The sequence below is a fragment of the Microcebus murinus genome, chromosome 24 (assembly GCF_040939455.1).
Source record: "Microcebus murinus isolate Inina chromosome 24, M.murinus_Inina_mat1.0, whole genome shotgun sequence".
In the NCBI taxonomy this organism is placed as follows: Eukaryota; Metazoa; Chordata; class Mammalia; order Primates; family Cheirogaleidae; genus Microcebus; species Microcebus murinus.
The window spans coordinates 30990852-31010663 of NC_134127.1; the positions used below are offsets into that span (position 1 = coordinate 30990852).

Genomic DNA, 19812 nt, shown 5'->3' on the forward strand with positions numbered 1-19812 from the left:
GGCCCATTGAAGCCCTTCTGACTTCTAGCCACTCCTCTGGCGGGAACCGGTAAGTCCTCCTGAGATCCGGACCTCCCACTCTTGGTCAAAGGTCCCGGTTTATTCTGAGCTGTCTGTTCTCTTCCTAAAAATTGTTGTTTGGGATCCTAATTTGATGTAAAAGTGCACTCTTACGGGCTTTCTCTGCTGCCTTTTTCCTCTCAAAGACCAATTTCGATTGGCTTGTCTGCATATTTGCGTAAGGAACCCAACTGTCCTATTCGTAGATAAATGAGAGACTGAGTTTCTCAGCTCCAAAGATAAGGGGCAGCTTACTCCTCCCAGACCTAAGGTACCCCTGGGTGACCAGAGCCCTGATTGGGAGTTGCCTGGGGCGATTCCCTGAGGCACGAGTAGCTCCACAGGGAACCCCCAACAAATTAATTTAAAAAAAGGCTCATCCAGAAAACGCGCATAAGAGCTGATCACTCGGCGTTTTGAGCCCTCTCAGAGGTACTAGACCCCCAAAGAGAGAAACTGGGACACATAAGAGGGTGGGACCGACTCAGTGGTGAAACACTGAGGAGCCCCACCCACAAGCAGCACACTCTGATCCACTACACCAAACCCTAGACCACAGTTCGGTTCCTTCTTAAAAAAAAAAAAAAATGGGAAACAAATTATGTAAAAATGAGAAAAGGCAAAAAGAAGACCTCCTTCAGGCACCCCAGCTGGTTTTATGTTTAATAATTATGGCGCCTCTACTTGCAAGTATTTATATAAATGGAAAGATCTTACTAAAGATGACCTAGGTCTGAGGTTTCCAAAATGGGGAACTTTCAATATTCCCAAATTGGTTTTCTTGCGCGCTAAACTAAAAAAACTAGGTTCTCAAATTAAGAAAAATAAATAAAAATCATACTATTGCTGGCACTTGGAATCATCCAAAAGAGAGAATGATAAACTTGCCTCCCTCCAGGAAGTTAATAAAAAAATACTTGAGACTGTCTCAGAATTAAAGAAACTAGCAGAAGCCGCTTCTAAAATCAGGAACGCTCCAAAAATTGTCTCTCCTTCTGCTCCCCCTAACCCTCTGTTCTCTAAATTTCCTTATCCTGATGATTTCATTTTCCCCCTTCCTTCCCCTATTCCTTCGCCTCAAGCTGTAAAAGGATCAAAAATAGCTAAAAAAGAAGATAAAATAGTTGTTGCTCCCTTTAAAATAAAACCCACTGGCAGAGGGGACCCCTAATACATTATATACACCCTGGACCAAGACAGAGTTAAAGGCTCTGGTGTCTGGGTTCCCTGATCCAACTCAAGACCCCCTCGGGTTTGCCAGAGAATTCCAATTAACACTTAAGACCTATGATCCAGGTTTCTCTGACCTGTATCAGCTAATTGAGTTACTAGTCCCCAAAAACAAAGCTAAAAAATGGTTCAGCGTAGCAGGTTAAAAACAACCTTTAAAAGATTTTGATAAAATAGATGCAAATAAAAAAAAAAAAAAGGAAGGGAGCTCTGTGACCGCCTCTATAAAAACTTACCACAGATTTTCCCTAAAGTTATAGATTGGGCAAAAGTGCAACAATGTAAAATACGCCCAAATAAAACCATACCTGACTTTTATAACAGGTTTTAAAAAACATTCAAACAATATTCAGGGATATCTCCTAAAAATTTTGAGCATGGTAAAAGTGACACTTTACTAAATTCTGGATTTGTACAAGGCTTAGATGACAAATTAGTGACCCTGATAAAAAAAAAATAATGTGGCCTGGGCTTCTCTGCCCACTAGCAGCCTGGTCATCCTAGCCGACCAGTTGTCACAAACAATAGTTAAGAAGCAAAAGAAAACGGCCTCCAAGATTATGAGTTGCTAAAGCAACTTAGTAACCAAGTCAAAAGGTCGGAGGGGTTCCGTCCCCTGCAGAGATCGCAGCTGGCCACCGAGAAAGTGATTTATTATTACTGCAAAAAAAAGGGACACCTTAAAAAAGATTGTAAAAAACTTAAATGAGTGCTTGCACAAAAGGAGCAAAAGGCCTTAGAGGGAGGCACCAAAAAAACTTTAAAACCAGAATAGGGAGGCTCCGAGGGAATAGAGAGGATTTTCCCCTTACTTCTAACAAACACTCTAGGGGAAATAGAAATATCCATAAATAAAAAAGACACCAGAGCCCTTGTGGACACTGGTGCCACGCTGTCAGTCCTCAACCCTACCTTAATTAAAAACCCTCTCCCTCAAAGTAAAAATTCAAATGGTAGGGGTTTCAAACTCCCCAATTGTTGCCTTTAAATCTGATCCCCTCCAATTTCAATTGGGAGAGCTTATAGGACAGCATGTTTTCCTTTTAATAGATAGTGCTCCTATACACCTGCTGGGACGGGATTTCTTAGAGACCCATAATGCCCACATCTCATTTTCACAGAAGGGAGAGATGATTCTCAATTTGGGAGACACAGAAGACTTACAAAACCCTACATGCAGTATCGTGCTTGGTGAGGTTAATGGAGATTTGAACAGGGGGACGTAGAGCCTTTCTTATCCAAAATACCAGATTCTCTATGGGCAAACTCTTCCATGGATATTGGACAAATTAAGCCAGCAGTTCCCATAGAGATCACCATAGATGAGTCTAAACCCCTGCCAAACATTAAACAATACCCCCTTAGGCCTGAAGCCTTACTAGGAATCAAGCCAATCATTCAGGACTACTTAGATAAAGGACTCATAATACCCTGCACCAGCCCTTGTAACACACCAATCCTCCCAGTCAGAAAACCAAATGGGAAAGGCTGGCGGTTTGTTCAGGACCTAAGAGCCATAAATAAAACAGTGGTTCCGAGGCATCCTGTCATCCCTAACCCCCACACCTTAGTGTCCAATATTCCTATCACTGCCAGCCACTTCTCTGTCATTGACTTATGCAGTGCTTTCTTTAGCATACCTGTAGATCAGGACAGTCAATATCTTTTTGCCTTCACTTGGGAAAATCGCCAGTATACATGGACAGTCTTGCCCCAGGGTTACTCTGAAAGTCCTACATATTTTTCTCAAATATTAAAGGCAGATTTAGATGATATTGTATTCCAAAATGAATCTACTCTGATTCAGTATGTGGATGATTTGCTGTTGTGTTCACCCTCCCTGAGTGAATACAGAGAAGACACTATATACCTGCTGCAACAGCTTGCCTTGAAGGGACACAAAGTGTCCAGAGATAAATTACAATTTAGGCTCCCCCAAGTTAAATACTTAGGGCACACAATTTCCCCAAAGGGACTTCTTATAAACCCAGAAAGAATCTCTGCCATCATGGCCTTTCCTTTGCCCAAAACAAAAAAACAATTAAGAGGGTTCTTAGGGCTAACAGGCTACTGCAGAAGTTGGATTCCAAACTACTCATTAATGGCCCAGCCCTTATACAAAAAACTAAAGCATCACCAACCAGACCCAATATGCTGGGGGGGAAGTGAAAAGCAATATATAGAGGATTTAAAACAGGCTATTACCCAGGCACCTGCTTTAGGACACCCAAACTATAGCCTTCCTTTTTTCCTTTTTATACATGAAGTAGATGGAAATGCACTTGGAGTATTAACTCAAAAGCATGGCAACAGTCACAGGCCAGTTGGTTATTTCAGCCAACAGTTAGACCCAGTAGCAAATGGACACCCCCCTTATATGAGAGCCATATCAGCTGCAGCCATTTTATATAAAAAAATTGAGAAATTTGTCCTGGGGTCCCCACTAATAATTTATGCCCCTCATTCTGTGGAATCTCTCCTAAACTCTCACCACACTCCACACCGTTCTGTAAGTCGCCTTGCCTCCTATGAAGTGCTTTTGCTTCCTGCCCCTAACATCACTTTGAAGCGCTGCAATATTCTTAACCCTGCAACTCTTCTCCCTCTTCCAGGTGAGCAAGAGGAAAAACATGACTGCAGTCTACTAACTGATATCTTACTCTCTCCTAGAGCAGATTTGCAGGAAACTCCTATCGAGAATGCTGAGTTAATTTGGTTTACAGATGGTTCTTATTTAAAGGACCATCAGGGACATTATCAGGCGGGATATGCTGTCACTTCCATGGTAGACATAATAAAAAGCGCCCAACTCAAAGGAGTAAAATCAGCCCAAATGGCTAAATTAATAGAATTAACTAGAGCTTATATTTTGGCTGAAGGGAAGGTAGCTAATATATACACTGATAGCCGCTATGCCTTTAAAATAGCCCATGATTTTGGCATGCTATGGAAACAGAGAGGATTTCTTACCTCATCTGGACAACCTATAAGAAATGGGCACCAAGTCTCAGAGCTATTAAAAGCAATTCAAATGCCTAAACAACTGGCAATCATAAAAATTCCTGGGCATTCCAAAGATAACACTAAAAAAGCTAAGGGAAACAATCTAGCTGATGCTGCAGCAAAGAATGCTGCCCTAGAAAAGATGACCTGTCCTGTACGAGAATGCCCCTTCCGACCCACCGACACTCTCACTAACATTCTTTTACAGTACCAACAGGCATCAACCCCTAAAAAAAAACAAATCTGGCAGCAAAAGGGAGGTGTATTTGACCCAAATAGGGAGTTGTGGCTGGGTCCCAACAAAAAACCTATAGTTCCTTTAGGTGCACAATTTCCTCTCCTTCAATTCATTCATAAAATGACTCACTGGGCCCCTGAAAAAATGATATTATGAAAAAAACAATATTTCTAAAAACCATCCCCCACAATAGCCCAAAAGGTATATTTTCGTTATACTATATGTCCAGAACATAACCCTGGCAAGCCTTTGCATGGCTCCCAAGGCCACTTTCCTTTGCCTGCAGGACCATTTAAAGTTTGGCAACTGGATTTTATCCAGATGCCACCATCCCAGAATTACAAATATGTATTGGTCCTGGTTTGCATGTTCTCCCATTGGGTAGAAGCATTTCCTTGTCGGAGGGCTACTGCCTTAACAGTAGGCAAAATACTGCTGGAAAAAATCATTCCAGTTTGGGGAATCCCTTCTGAGTTACACAGTGATCGTGGATCTCACTTTACTGGACAAATTATCCAATCCATCTGCAAAATTTGGCCCATAATACAACATTTCCATTGTGCCCATCATCCTCAGTCGTCTGGGTTGGTAAAACAAACAAATGGCACAATAAAAACTCAATTAGCTAAATTAACTGAGGCCTTTAACCTCCCCTGGCCAAAAGCCCTCCCACTGGTTTTGCTTAACCTTAGATCCTCTCCCTTTGGGAAGCACTGTCTATCACCTTATAAAATAATAACAGGGAGACCTATGAGGCTGGACGAGGGCTTATATGAGCCAGCCTTACTTAAAGGAGAAATACTACATTATTGTCAGGGACTACTTAAAGCTCTAACAAATAATGCAAAGATGATAACAGAGTCTTTCCACAGTGAGCTTACGGGAGCCAAAGACCCCAAGGATCATGGATTACAGCCAGGTGACTTTGTTTATTGGAAAAGGCACCAACTAAAAGACTCCTTACAACCTCGCTAAAAAAGACCTTACCAGGTACTCTTAACTAACTCTTGTGCTGCAAAATTAAAGGGGGTCGCCTCTTGGATTCATGTCTCACATCTAAAACGAGTGCCTGACCATGCTCCCGACCACACCTGGACTTCTAAATTAATCTCTGACACCCGCCTACGACTTCAGAAAACATCTGAGTCTCAATCGGCCTCCAAAGCGACGTCCAAAGCAACAACTGAAGCGGACAGTCTTCCCAAGACATTGGACCAGGCCAGTCCTCATGAACCCTAAAATAACTCTCATTCTTACTTTACTTGCTATAGAGTATATTGCTGCAAACCCTAAATGCCTTAACCAAGACCCCCAAGAGGTTGTTTGGGATTTGTAAAATCTCCCTTGGTATAACTTTCTAAATGGATATGGTTATAAATTTCCTTGTTAAGATTAAAAAAATATTTCACCTGATTATCCTCCATCCCATAATTTCCCCTATCTGCCTACCCCACACTCCTGTTCTCTTTAAACCTAAAGATTTTTCCTGGCTTCCTGTAAATCTCACTACCTTCCCTGCCGGTAAAAATCATATCATTTGGTATGACATAGATCAGGATGAAATGAAGGCCACTGAATGAAACAGTTCCACTGTAAATCTCCCTAGAGGGGCCCCCTTTGCAGGTTACCTCTATTATAAAGCCTTAACCAAGTATAATGCCCTGCAGGAATATTTACCGAATAATGCCTCAGGATGATTATTGAGGAGATCTAATCAGATAAAATACTGCGTCACAATAGACATGGGTGATGACAAACTCAGACAACTGCCTGGGTATGATGGGAGAAACCTAGCAGCTTCCTGTGTAAACTGTCGCAGCATAAGCTGCCCAGACAACCACCAGCCCTGTGCTTGTGGCTGGATGCCCTTGTCCAGCACCAACCACACTGACACTGCCCATAAAAAACTATTTATGGGAGTCAGTTGGTGGACAGAAGTCCCTGACAGTACAAATTCCACCCTAAGACAAGGGCGCCTCTGGGAAGCCTTATGGCACACTCAGACAAAGGCATACTTAGGAGTAACCTCCACCCATCTGACAATTGTCTGGGATACCCAGCGGTTCTGGGTTGACTCCATTTATCCAAATTGCACTGAGGCCATTAGTATACAATGGCAACAGCATTCCTAGTGGATACACCAAAATTGGCCATCCAAAAGACTAAAACGCGATCTCACGGAAAAAATTGGAGCTGGGTTAGGTATATTGGGGCAAGCTAAATTCGCAGCTAATGAGGAGAGACATTCCCTAAAAAAAGATTCCCTCTCAAAAATAGGCCACATAAAAAAAATGCTGTTCCAAAAAAAAGAAAAGGGATGGAAAGCTGCCCTAAAAGATAATGCAGCTCTAATAAAGTAGATAGAAGAGACCAGACAAACCCTAAAGACATACGCCCAAACCCAGAGGTGGGAGCGAGCATGTGCTCTGACCCAACAAGGACTCATGTCCATGTTATTACAAATAGAATCTAAAGTGGCTATAAAACAATGGCCTACAATACTCAGTGCTAAGGCTCAATCTAGGCACCTATGGAAAATATATGGTTCCCCAAATCTATAAAAATTTTTAGATGGTAGATGTAATCTTAAACATTATATTTTAAAAATTCTGGCACCAAAGTTAAATGAGGCTCAACAATATCCTGTAGTTCAACTAGCTGGCATTAAAACCATTGTCAATAATACCAAAATACTTCCCATAAAAAGTCGATGGGCTATTTTAGCTGATAAAAACACCTGGCATCCCATTTCCCTCTCAGATTGTAAAAATAAAAAAGGAAAATGGCTATGCCCTCAAAACACTTAAAACCCTGATTTCTCCCAGATTTGGCCCCTAGTATCCACCCCCATAGAACATAACATCTGGTATATGAAAAAGGGCCCTTTTTGCTGGGAGAAAAAACAAAATGACATTATAGAATTATATGATTTCTTTTGTAACAAAGCCTCCTTTTCCCTCCTAAATACTAGTATATGGTGTAACACAAAGGTGGTGAGAAAAATAAATTTGCAAACTGTAAACAAGTCCTATAATAATTTAAATATTAAAGATCAAATGTTTCTCAAATTCAATTTATACCCTCCTCAGGATGTTATACCTATGGAGACTAATTGGCCAGAGGAAAAATTAAACTTATTAGACTCCAAATTGGTATCAGTTTTACAATCCTCAAATAAAATTTACCATAAAGTTCAATTGACTGTTGATAAAAAAGATAAACTTATTATAAGTCTGATTAAAAAATATGATGATGCATGCAGAGGATTTTTTGGCTGGTTAGGCTGCTTGCTACCTTCTCATTCTACCTATGACTTTCTTGGGCACCTTCTGTTTAGTACTTTTATGACACTCATTGCCATATTATTATTATATGTTTCTTGTAAATGCTATACCAGATACAGAAAAAGGAAAAAAAAATCAATCAAAGGCCCAGATCATGATAGCTTGCAAAATAGATCTGGTCCAAGACGTGTTTTTAGACTAAGACCCAGGCCTGACTCTATCTGGCCCCTTTTAACAATTGGCTACTAAATCAAGTAGAGTCAAGTCCCTCCCCTAAGATATAACACCGCCTATTCTACAGCACCCTGGGACCAGATAGACAACCCTAAAAATGAGCCTTCCTAGCGCCGTGGGACCTCATGCTGGTTGTTGGCCTACACATGCATTCCATGGAATGATCTTTGGCCAACAGGGGGAACTGAGGACTAAACTCTAATTTTTTGCTAAAAACTCCTTCCTAAGGAGGCCAGCTGTGTTAGGCTGGCAAATGGTAAGGAGGCCATCAGGGTTAGGCTGACAAACAGTAAATTCCCACAAGGCAGCTTTTGTTAACCAAAGGAAGCAGTGGTTTACTTTTTGACCTGATTCTGGTATGGCATTAACATCACCTAAAAGATAAGAAGCCCCTGTCTTAACTCAAGCATCCTGGAAGATGCCTATCATAAATCTAAAATATCTTAACTGAGCATCATAGCAGGTGCCTATTCTTAAATTTAAAGCATCTTAAAACATCCTAGCAGGCGCCTATTGTAAATTTAAAATGCCCTCCTGTCTGGACCTCCCAGAGTGCCCACAACCTTATCTTAAAGTAAGCATATCCTTTCTGGTCTTCTAGATAAAGTATAACCCTCTCAGCCAATTGCCAGCCAAAGAATCTTTAAACCCACCTATAACCTGTAAGCCCCGGCTTCGAGATGTCCCACCTTTTCGGGCCAAACCAATGTATGCCTCTCATGTATTGATTTGTGACCTTGCCTATAACCTTTGTCTCTCTAAAAATATATAAAACTAAACTGTAACCCAGCTACAGCGAGCCCACTTGCTCAAGGCTTCTTGAGAGTGGCTCCAGGACATGGTCCTCAAATTTGGCTCAAAATAAACTTCTTTCAAATATTTCAGGGCTTGGATTTTTTCCGTCCACAGGTGCATCGCCCTCTCCCCGCCCCCCCCCTCGGGTCAGGTCAGAGCTTCAAGTGGGCCCATCCCCTAGTCGGTGCGCACCCACCCCATTTCTAATGGATGTGTATGCCCATCCCCTCCCCCCACCCGCCCGACACCCACCCGATGAAGGTGATTTCTCTCTGTCCACTTAGGTGTCCATCCGTTTGTACCAATTTGCTGGTGAGCGCGCTCACGAGGTGCTCGTGTGTCCGTTCATGGGATACCTGGCTTACTGGAACGGGTTCCAGCTCTGGCCAGGAGAACACGAGAGGTGCCCTCTCACCGCTGCTCCTCACAGCCGAATGGCACTCCGTGGTGTCCACGCGCCACATTTTATTAATGCACTCCTGGATGGATGGGCACTCGGGTCGCTTCCACATCTTTGCGATTGTGAATTGTGCCCTAACTGTCACCCTACCCCTTAACCAGCCCGTCTCCTCTGCCCCTGCCTGACGCCCTCCTCCCCCGCCAGGCCCGTCACTGTCCTGGGCCCCCGCCTGACCGACTCCTTCCCGCCCAGCCTCTCACCGTCCTCGGCCCCTGCCTGACCGGCTGGCTCCTCCGTCGCCTGGGCCTTCCAAGGGCTTGGTGTGGACGCTGCTTCCAGGAAGACCTCCAGAAACCCAGCAGCAGGGTGGCCTCAGCAGTCTCCAGCAGCCCTCCCTAAGTCGCCTGCAGGGGATGTGCCCCCGCTGTGCCCCAGGGGCCCAGTCTGGTGTCTTCCCTGAGGCCCTGCAGAGAGCCATGGAGGTGGGGACCGCCTCCTGATAGGGACATACACGCAGCTCTCCACGTCGGATTCCGGGGCTCTCTGTCCTGCACGAAGGCCCAGCTGGCCTGCGGGTCCTTAGAGTGGCAAAAATATCTGAAACTAAGATTGTGGGTCCGGTGGGTGTCTGCATTTTTGTGCTGGGCACCCCAGGGAGGCCCGGGTCTGGCTGGACAACGTGGTCTGCTGGGCGGGGGGTTTGGAGGAGCAACTGATGCTCTTTGCACTTTGGGTAGCAAGAGTCTGAGGTGTCCCTGAGCCCTGCGCCATGTCGGGGGGTGGGAGGCTGGGGGATGGAGGAGCAGGAGGAGGAGGAGGAGGAGGAGGAGGTGTGAAGGGCCGGGCCTGCAGTCCTGTTCCCGGGGTGGCACGGCATGTGGCTTCTTCCACAGGCTGCTTGGCCTGGGCTCCCTGCACCTGGGCCTTTGGAGGACTGGCCCTGTGCTTGCCAACGCTTCCTGCAGGGACCCAGAGCTGGGAGGTTGCATCTCTCAGCCCTGGGTCGGGCAGAGCCCCAGCGGGCCATGCCCACAACCTCTCTCAGCACGGGTCCCCCAGAAGGCTCCTTTGGGACCAGGATTCTCTTGCGGGTGACTGTTTAAGGTCTGGCCCCTGGATGGAGGGGCACCAAGAGTAGAGGAGCAGGAAGGGGAAGGGGGTGGCCATGCGAGCGGACACTTTCAGGCCAAGTACCAGCTTCAGCCTGATCCTCCTGGGAACCCCGGGGTGTACACCACACCTCCTGGTTGTCCCGCTCTGAGACAAGGAGCCGGGCTTCGCATTCCCACAGCAGCCAGTCGTGGGCTGAGGACACCTGGGGCGTTGGGAATTCCCTGGCTTCTCCTTGGTTTAACATCTGGAGCTGCTTGGGAATCGTGCCGCCACACACACCCGAGTGCAGGTGTCTTCTGCACAGACTGCGATCCTTGCTCTTCTGAATGCCACTGGCTCGCCACCCACCCACGGGTGAACCTGGTCAGGGTACTTTCTCTAAGGGGCAGACTCTGATCCGGGCGGGCTACCGGTGTCTCTGTTTGCTCGTTTCTTTCTTCCATTTCGGGAAAGTCTTCCTTACTGGGTGTGGAAATCTCCTATGCCTTTCCTCGCCTATTCTGTCAGCTTTCAAATTCTCTTTCAGTTGCCACCCTCACAGATGGATTAGGAAACTCTTTCCGGTGCACTCATTAGTGAAATGACCTCAATGAAGCTCGAATCCAATATCTAATCGCCGATGTTTAGCGAGTCCACACGCCAGGGTGGTTGGGGTCCAATGCAGCCCGGCCAGGCCCAGGCCCCTTGGACTGGGCCACAGGAGGACACAGAGCAGGGTCCCGGCCCCCACGGTAGCGGTGCCGGCAGTTCTCCATGGGCTTGGGCATTTTCCAGAGGTAGGAGATGGAGGGGAGTGATTTCTTCAGCGCCCCACAAACCACGCCACCCCACCACACCCCACCCATGGAACACATCCCCAGAGAAAGACGCCCCATACACTCGCTCCCCTCCCCCTTGCGCTGTGCCCCAGCCCTGGCCCGGGGGAATAGTCGGCCGCCCACCCACAGGGCAGGGGGCGCAGCTGAAAGCGGTTTTGGGGGAGGATGGCCCCTGGCTGGGGTCAAAGGGCGAGCGCCCCGCGCGTGCGCAGTCAGCGGCGGCGACGTGCTGGGGGTGGGCAGCGGGTAGGTGAAGGAGGCCTGGTGAGGAGAGGAGGGGGGCTGGAAGGTCTCCACCTTGGCGGGTCCAGCCGGGGTGGTTCATCTTGGTGAGTGTGTGTGTGTGTAGAGAGAGACAGCCCCCCACCCCGCCCCGTCCCGCCCCGCCCATCACCCCCGACCCTCGGAGCCCGCCGGACCCGACCGCCGGTGAACTCAACAGGCCCGGCCCGGCGCGGTGCTGGGGCGGGAGGAGGCTGCGGGGAAGCGAAGAGAGGCTCGGCTTCTCGAGCGGGGCAGGGGCGCCCTCCGCCGTCTAGGGCCACACCACCCTGAACGCGCCCGATCTCGTCTGGTCTCGGAAGCTAAGCAGGGTCGGGCCTCGTTAGTACTTGGATGGGAGACCGCCTGGGAATACCGGGTGCCATAGGCTTCTTCTTTTTTTTTTTTTTTTTTGTGCCTCTTGTTCTGTCCGCTTTCTGGGAGCGCGGCGGCGGCCCGGGGTGGGGGTTACCCCCACCCTCAGCGCCCGCCGTGGTGCCTGGCGCCCCAGCCCGCACCGTGGGGCCTCCTCTTGTCCCAAGCCGCGACACCGCCGCCACGGGGCAGCACGCGTGGCATCTGGACTGTCAGGTCTCAGACCAAAGGTCTGCTCTGTGGGAACCGACACGCTGGAGGAAACCTTGAGAGTCTGAGAGGGGAGGGAGTTCCAGAAGAAGGCCAGGATGTCATTTTGAGGGAGTATGTGACCAGAACTCGTCCCGTTGCTTTTGGGGTTCTACGGGCTCCACGCAGGAATCTTTGGTGGTGGCACCTGATGTTGGGGGATCCGGAGTCACACCCAGACCTGCTCCACAGGCCTCCTTTTACTTTTCTCTTCGGATTCATTATTTTTAAAAAGTGTCTCTTACCTCTATTATTGCATTTTCTTTTCTCTCTCTTTTCAAGCAGATGATGGGAGTACTAGTATTAAGGTGACATGTGTTGCCCGTGCCCCCCTCCCCCCTGTGTTCTTATTCATTTACCTCTCATGTTGTTTCAGCGTATTGTGGGGGTACCAATGTTAAGGTCAGGTACGTTGCCCTCTCCCAGCCTCCCCCCTCGGGTCAGAGCTTCAAGTGCGCCCATCCCCCAGTAGGTGCGCACCCACCCCATTCCTAATGGAGGTGTATGCCAATCCGCTCCCCCCACCCGCCTGACACCCACCCGATGAAGGTGATTCCTCTGTGTCCACTTAGGTGTCCACCAGTTCGTGCCAATTTTCTGGTGAGCGAGCCCACGTGGTGCTCGTGTGTCCATTCTTGGGATACTAACTTGGCTTACTGGGATGGGTTCCAGCTCTGGCCAGGAGAACATGAGAGGTGCCCTGTCACTGCTGTCCATCATAGCTGAATAGCACTCCGTGGTGTCCACGTGCCACATTTTATTAATCCACTCATGGATCGATGGGCACCCGGGTCGCTTCCACAACTTTGCAATTGTGAATTGTGCTGCCACAGACACCCGATCGAAGGTGTCTTTTGCATAGACTGCAGGCCTCGCTCTTCTGATAGCCGCTTGGGACCCACGGGTGAACCTCGTCAGTGTAGTTTCTCTAGCGAGCAGACTCTGAACCGGGCGGTGCGCCGGTTTGTTTGTTTGCTACTTTCTTCCTTCCGTTTCGGGAAAGTCTTCTTTACTGGGTTTGGGAATTTCCTCTGCCTTTCCTCGCCTATTCTGCCAGCTTTAAAATTCTCTCTCAGTTGCCACCCTCACAAATGGATTAGGAAAGTCTTTACATGCATTCATTAGTGAAATGACCTAAATGAACCTCGAATCCAATATCTAATCGCCCATTTTTAGCAAGTCCACACCCCAGGGTGGTTGGGGTCCAATCCACCCCCGGCCAGGCCCAGGCCCCTTGGACTGGGCCACAGGAGGACACAGAGTAGGGTCCTGGTCCCCACAGTAGCGGTGCCGGCAGTTCTCCAAGGGCTTGGTGGTTTTCCAGAGGTAGGAGACGGAGGGGACTGCTTTCTTCGGTGCCCCCGATACCACCCCACCTCACCCCACCCATGGCACACGTCCTGAAAGATGTCCCTACACTCGCTCCCCTCCCCCATGGGCTGTGCCCCAGCCCTGGCCCTGGCGGATAGGCGGCAGCCCACACTCAGGGCGGGGGGGGGGGGGGGGGGGGGGGGGGGGGGCGCAGCTGGAAGGGTAGGTGAAGGAGGCGAGGTCAGGAGAGGAGGGGGGTTGGAAGGTCTCCACCTTGGGGGGTCCAGCCATGGAGGCGCATCTTGTGTGTGTGTGTGTGTGTGTGGACAGGCCCCCACCCCGCCCCACATGGCACCACCATCCTGGGGAGCCCGCGGGACCCCCGCCGGCCAAAGAACTCAACAGGCAGGGCCCAGCCCGGCGCGGGTCATCGCTGGTGCGGGGCCTGGGGCGGGAGGAGGCGCGGGGAAGCGCAGAGAGGCTCAGCTTCTTGAGCGGGGCAGGGGCGCCCTCCGCCGTCTAGGGCCACACCACCCTGAACGCGCCCGATCTCATCTGGTCTCGGAAGCTAAGCAGGGTCGGGCCTGGTTAGTACTTGGATGGGAGACCGCCCGGGAATACCGGGTGCCCTTGGCTTTTTTTTTTTTTTTCTGCCTCTTGTTCTGTCCCCTTTCTGGGAGCGCGGCGGGGCGGCGGGCCGGTGAGTCACCCCCACCCTTAGCGCCCGCCACGGTGCCTGCCACCCCAGCCCGCACCGTGGGGCCTCCTTCTTGTCCCAAGCTGCGACACCGCCGCCACGCGGCAGCACGCGTGGCATCTGGACTGTCAGGTCTCAGACCAAAGGTCTGGTCTGTGGGAACGGACACGCTGGAGGAAGTGCGGGCTAGGGATTCTGCAAAGAACCCAACAGACAGGATTCCTGCCCTCCTTCCGGTAACAACATCCGGGGTTCCAGAGGTGGTGGCCAGGGGAAGGGCTCTCTGAGGAGGTGACAACGGAGTAGAGACCTGGATGGAGCCTTCTTGGAGGATCGTGCAGACCCGAATCTGTTGCAGGATGCTGCAGTGTCACCATGTCCTGGGCGCGGGTTAGAAATGCAAAGTCTCCAAGCCCTGACCCTGGAGCGACTGGATCAGAACCTGATCTTTAAGGAGATCCCCAGCTGAGTCGTGTACCCTTGAAAGATCGAGAGGCCCCGAGTTCAATCGCGTTTCCCCACTCTGGGGCTTCCTAGATGGGAGGAGAGATCCCCAAGCTCCCTCGAAGTCTTGTAGATTTCATGGGGATTTCACCATCCGCGCCCCCCAGTTTGGTTGTCACCCACACCTTTAGCCCTTTGCACCCCCTTGCCTTCTTCTTGATTCCTTTATTGTACTCGGGATTTAATTTTTTTAAACACCCCAGTTTTTTACAAAGCACGGCAGTAGAGTAAAAAACTGGAGTTTCTTTTCATACGAACTTATTTATTTGGGATTTTTTTTAATATTTCAAATTATTGATACATTCAAAGAGTCATTTTAATCTCTATAAATTTTTCATGATGGGATGTTTGTTGAAGCATTCACCCACACGAAGACCTGGTTTACATGCACATGTTTTGCAAATATAGATCGTCTCTCTTCTTCCTCCTTTGATTTTTCTGTTAGAACAAATGTCACAAGCTTTGTGGTTTTTTTTGTTAGGGTGAAGTGAGATTGTATGGAGCTTTCCATCTACACGTTGCTCTAACTTAGTGGACAATAATCCACCGCTGGGAGTTAGCGGACCATCTCTGAATTCTCCTACAAGATCATGTACTAGTTTCCTAATACATTTCACACGCGTTATCGGTTTTTCATTTTTTCTTTTTTTGGCGTTCTTTGTACGATATATAGGAATTTACAACACTGGCCTCAAGCCCCCAGAAAAACAACGTACACCACCATTTCAGAGTCTTCCTCATAAAACATTGCAGTGATCAGCTATCTCAACACCCCCCATACGCTTTGTATAGTTGATCATGACCTTGGGTTTGAGAACTATGTGGCCCAACGTACGAGCTGCCCCCATGCTAACCGTGTCGAGTCACACTCGACATCTGAGTGCAAAGGGTTAGGTGGAAAATCTGGGGGGTGGGCGGGAGGGTTCAGGGTTTCTAGAACAAGTGACAACGAACAGGCATGCATGTGTCTTGGAGAAGAGGGAGCTCACAATTGCCAGCACAAGGTCCCGCCTCCACCCCACGTGGGGCAGGGGTGGAGCGGCTGTGGTCCCGGCTCCCAACAGGTGGCTGAGCCTGGGAGAAGCATCCTCTCACGGTGGCCTCCAGGAATCCCACAGGGCTGGGGCTGTGGAGGGAATTTTCATTAAGAGGAGGATTAAGGCATCTTCGTGGACCATGGCCGGAACAACCTCATGGGTAACTGAGCACTTAGTGTGCTCCGAGACAAGGTAGCTTTCAGAGCGAGGTTAATTGGCCTTGCCTCTTTGCAACCAGTTTGTTCAGGGGAGACAAAAATGGCCACGTGTGCGGTGACAATTTGCTTTCTACGTGCCCAGGAACTGCTGCACAACAACAGTCATCCCAAAACAACAGCGGCAATAGCCAGTGCTCACTCTGGTCGGGTGCCACGCTTCCGTTGTTTAGACCAGGCGTCCTCAAACTTTTTAAACAGGGGGCCAGTCCACTGTCCCTCAGACCGTTGGAGGGCCGGACTATAGTTAAAAAAAAACAAACTATGAACAAATTCCTATGCACACTGCACATGTCTTATTTCGAAGTAAAAAAACAAACGGGCAAAAACACCCATGTGTGGCCCTCGGGCCGTAGTTTGAGGCCGCCTGGTTTAGAGCCATATTTATTTAATTCTCACCAGGTGTTACAAGGTAGATGTGATTGTTTTTTCTGGTGCTGAGGGTTGTTAAATAAATTATCTTAGACCGCCCGGGTAGGGAGAACTGCTGGAATTTGGCTGCAAAATCAAATTTAGCTCATTTTCTTGTGATTCACTGTCTCTTACTACTTATTCTAAGGCAGTGGTCGCAAAGCCTTGAGTCAAATCCAGGTGTGGGTTGATCTGCGCAGCTTATTAAAAAAGGAGGCTTTTCTCTAGCAATACAATCCAGGTTTCCAGCTTCTCTTGAAAAATCTGAAGATGGGGTCACTTCGGGGCCACTTTTCTTACATGACAGTAACTGGCAGGACATGAGTAGTCTCTGTTTAGAGGGGCGTGACCTTGGTTTCTCTCTTGTCTCCAACATTCAGGGACCTCTCCAAATATTTAGGCTACCTGCCAGGTACCGGAAATGATTGGAGTTTGTAGATCCTGAACGAGCCATCTTCATCTCTCCAAAAAAGGTTTCTAAAAATAGTTAAGCTTCTCCGGTAGTTACTGTTCTAAAAGCATGGAGGATGCCAGGCAAATGTTTGACATCCTTTGTACCTTATCATTTGTTACAGCCCTGGGCGAGGGGTGCAGTTATTGACACCCATTTTAATAGGTAAGGAAACTGAGTCTCAGAGAGGGTCAACTATCTGCCTGAGGTTGCACAGCCAACTAGTCAATGGTATTCTGACTTCAAAAGTCTGTGTTCTGGCCCAGGACTTCAAACATCACTTGCATGTGAATTACCAGGAGATCTTGTTCAAATTCAGATTCCAATTTTGTATGTTTGAGGTGGGGCCTGAGATTTTGTCTTTCTTTCTTTCTTTCTTTCTTTCTTTCTTTCTTTCTTTCTTTCTTTCTTTCTTTCTTTCTTTCTTTCTTTCTTTCTTTCTTCTTTCTTTTTTCCTTCCTTCCTTCCTTCCTTCCTTCCTTCCTTCCTTCCTTCCGTCCGTCCGTCTTTTCTTTTCCTTCTCTCTCTCTCTCTGTTTTTTTTTCCTCCCTCCCTCCCTCCCTACCTCCCTCTCTCCCTCCCTTCCTTCCTTCCTTCCTTCCTTTTTTATAGAGACAGACTAGAGTGCAGTGGCATGATCCTGGCTCACTATAACCTCAAACTCCCAGACTCAATCCATCCTCCCATTTCAGCCTCCCAAGTACCGGAAGATGCCACAAAACCCGGCTAATTCTTTTACGTTTTTTCTAGAGATGGGATCTCACTATGTTGCCCAGGCTGGCATCAAATTCTCGGCCTCAAGCAATCCTCCCCCCTCGGCCTCTCAAAAGATTTTGCATTTCTAACAAGCTTGAGGACTGGTCTATGGACCATATGTTGAATAGTGAGGGTCTAGGTCATGGTCAGTAAACTGGGCCAGCTGGTCAAACTTGACCCTTCACCTGTTTTGTGTGGTTCACAAGGTGCATTTTTAAGTGGTTGGGGGAAAAATCGAAAGAAGAATAATATTTCATGATGCATGAAAATTATACAACATGCAGATTTTGGTGCCCATAAATGAGGTATTATCCGAACATGTCACACCTGTTTGTTTACATCTTATTTATGGGCTGTTTTGTGCTGCAATGGTGCAGCTGGTAGCTGGAGCTGAGATTGTATGGCTTGGAAACCCTAAAACATGAAGTATCTGGCTCGTTGCAAAAAATGTTTGCTGACCCCTGGTCTATACCACTATCTAGGGCAGGGGTCCTCAAGCTTTGTAAACAGGGGGCCAGTTCACTGTCCCTCGGGCCATTGGAGAGTGTGCACTATGGGCCTGGGACCAGTCGGCTGCTAAGCAGGACAGGCAGTGGCAGCAAAAACACCTGGTGGCTGCATAAATGTGCTAAGTGGCCTGCATGTGGCCCTCGGGCCGTTTGATGATGCCTGCTCTAGGGCAATATGCAAGCAGCTTCTCTCGGTTTAGAGTAAAAGAGTCTGAGAATCTTCTGGAATCGGGGCTGGAGGACACATCCCCTCCAACCTGGATGTGAGCTCTGGTCAAATCAAAGGCAGCCAAAGAACCAGGGTGTGGATCAAAGCGATCTCTTACAGGGCACGAGCAGAAGAGGCTCGGAAGACTGGATCAATGAACCTCCCGTGGCTTCTAAGCCCCCTTATAATCCCTTTAACGTTTCGGCTTTGCAGATAAATGCAGATCGGACTGGAGCATTAAAAGGCGGGCTCTCCAATCCAGCTTCCTGGAGTCCCAGTTTCATGGGCAGCTGACAAGGGAAGCCCAGAGCAGGGGGGAGCGTTGTGAGTTTGCTGTGATTATGCAGAGCGGTTGGTCTCCAGACGACGGGACACTTTTGGTCATGGTGCAGTCGCTCGCTGCAGAGGCAGGACTGGCTGGGGCAGCCAAGGCTGCTCCCTGAAAAGCATCTTTCCTCAGTTGCCCTGGCGATTGTGTTGATGCACAACTGAGGCAGTAATTCAGGGTGACCCTGGCCCGGCTTCCTTCAGCGGGTTGTAATTTGGCCAAAGAAGTGGGTTCCCACCGATTATTTTGCTTGGGCTGGAAAACACTCTGTCTAAATCAACTGACTTGCCAAGAAAAGGGAAAACAAGAGAAAGAGAAAAAGAAAGAGAGGGAAAGATTTATGCCTAGAATATTTAAGGCAGGGAGAAAGACGCTTAGCCAGCTAAGAAGGTCCCTGATCATGGCATTTAATAATATACTTGATAGAAGATACAATATCTCATAGGGTTTTCCTCTAGACCAGGGGTCCTCAAACTTTGTAAACGGGGGACCAGGTTACTGTCCCTCAGACTGTTGGAGATTGCGCACTGTGGGCCCGGGACGAGTCGGCTGCTAAGCAGGACAGGCAGCGGCGGCAAAGACACTGGGCGGGCCGGATAAATGTTCTTGGCAGCCCACGGGCCATAGTTTGAGGACGCCTGCTCTAGAGGAAATATATCAGTTTATCCAAATATATCAATATTAATCTCTCTGTTTTTTTTTTAAAAAATAGACACAGCTATTATAGAAGATACAAAATCTCTCTCTCGCACACATCCGCATATAAAACATACATATCACAGAGAGGAAAATGCTTCTTAGCTGTACCTTCTAGACTGGGAGTCGGCAAACCAGCTGGTGGGCCCAAAATTAGCTTGCTACCTGTTTTGTATAGCATGCTGGCTAAAAATGGTTTTCACATTTTTAAATGGTTGAAGCAAAATCAGAAGAAGAGTCACATTTTGTGGCATGTGAAAACTGCACAAAATCTCAGTTTCAAAGTCCATAAAGTTGCATGGGAACGCAGCCATGCTCATTCATGTGGTGGCATCTGAGGCTGCTCTGGCAATGGCTGAGTGGTGGAGACAGGACTTATGTCCCACAAAACTGAAGCATTTGCTACCTGGCTCTATAGCAAAGCAGTTGCTGACCCCTAAGCTGGAGCCATGTGTTTCCTTAGATTCAATCAAATTATTTCTTAATATTACTTTCCAGGCCGGGCGCGGTGGCTCACGCCTGTCATCCTAGCACTCTGGGAGGCCGAGGCGGGAGGATCGCTCAAGGTCAGGAGTTCGAAACCAGCCTGAGCAAGAGCGAGACACCATCTCTACTAAAAATAGAAAGAA

At 48.3% G+C, this 19812-nt stretch overlaps 1 long non-coding RNA gene and 2 other non-coding genes across 3 annotated transcripts; all 3 read left to right on the top strand.

Moving 5' to 3' along the window:
* LOC142864135 (uncharacterized) lies at positions 1-5944 on the top strand. Its single transcript, XR_012914714.1, has 2 exons — positions 1-49; positions 5361-5944. It is a non-coding gene; the product is annotated as an uncharacterized LOC142864135 (long non-coding RNA).
* Positions 5945-11708: 5764 nt separating this feature from the next.
* LOC142864207 (5S ribosomal RNA) lies at positions 11709-11827 on the top strand. The gene has a single exon (XR_012914792.1). It is a non-coding gene; the product is annotated as a 5S ribosomal RNA (ribosomal RNA).
* A 2061-nt stretch (positions 11828-13888) lies between these two features.
* LOC142864303 (5S ribosomal RNA) lies at positions 13889-14007 on the top strand. The gene has a single exon (XR_012914828.1). It is a non-coding gene; the product is annotated as a 5S ribosomal RNA (ribosomal RNA).
* Positions 14008-19812: the final 5805 nt, after the last annotated feature.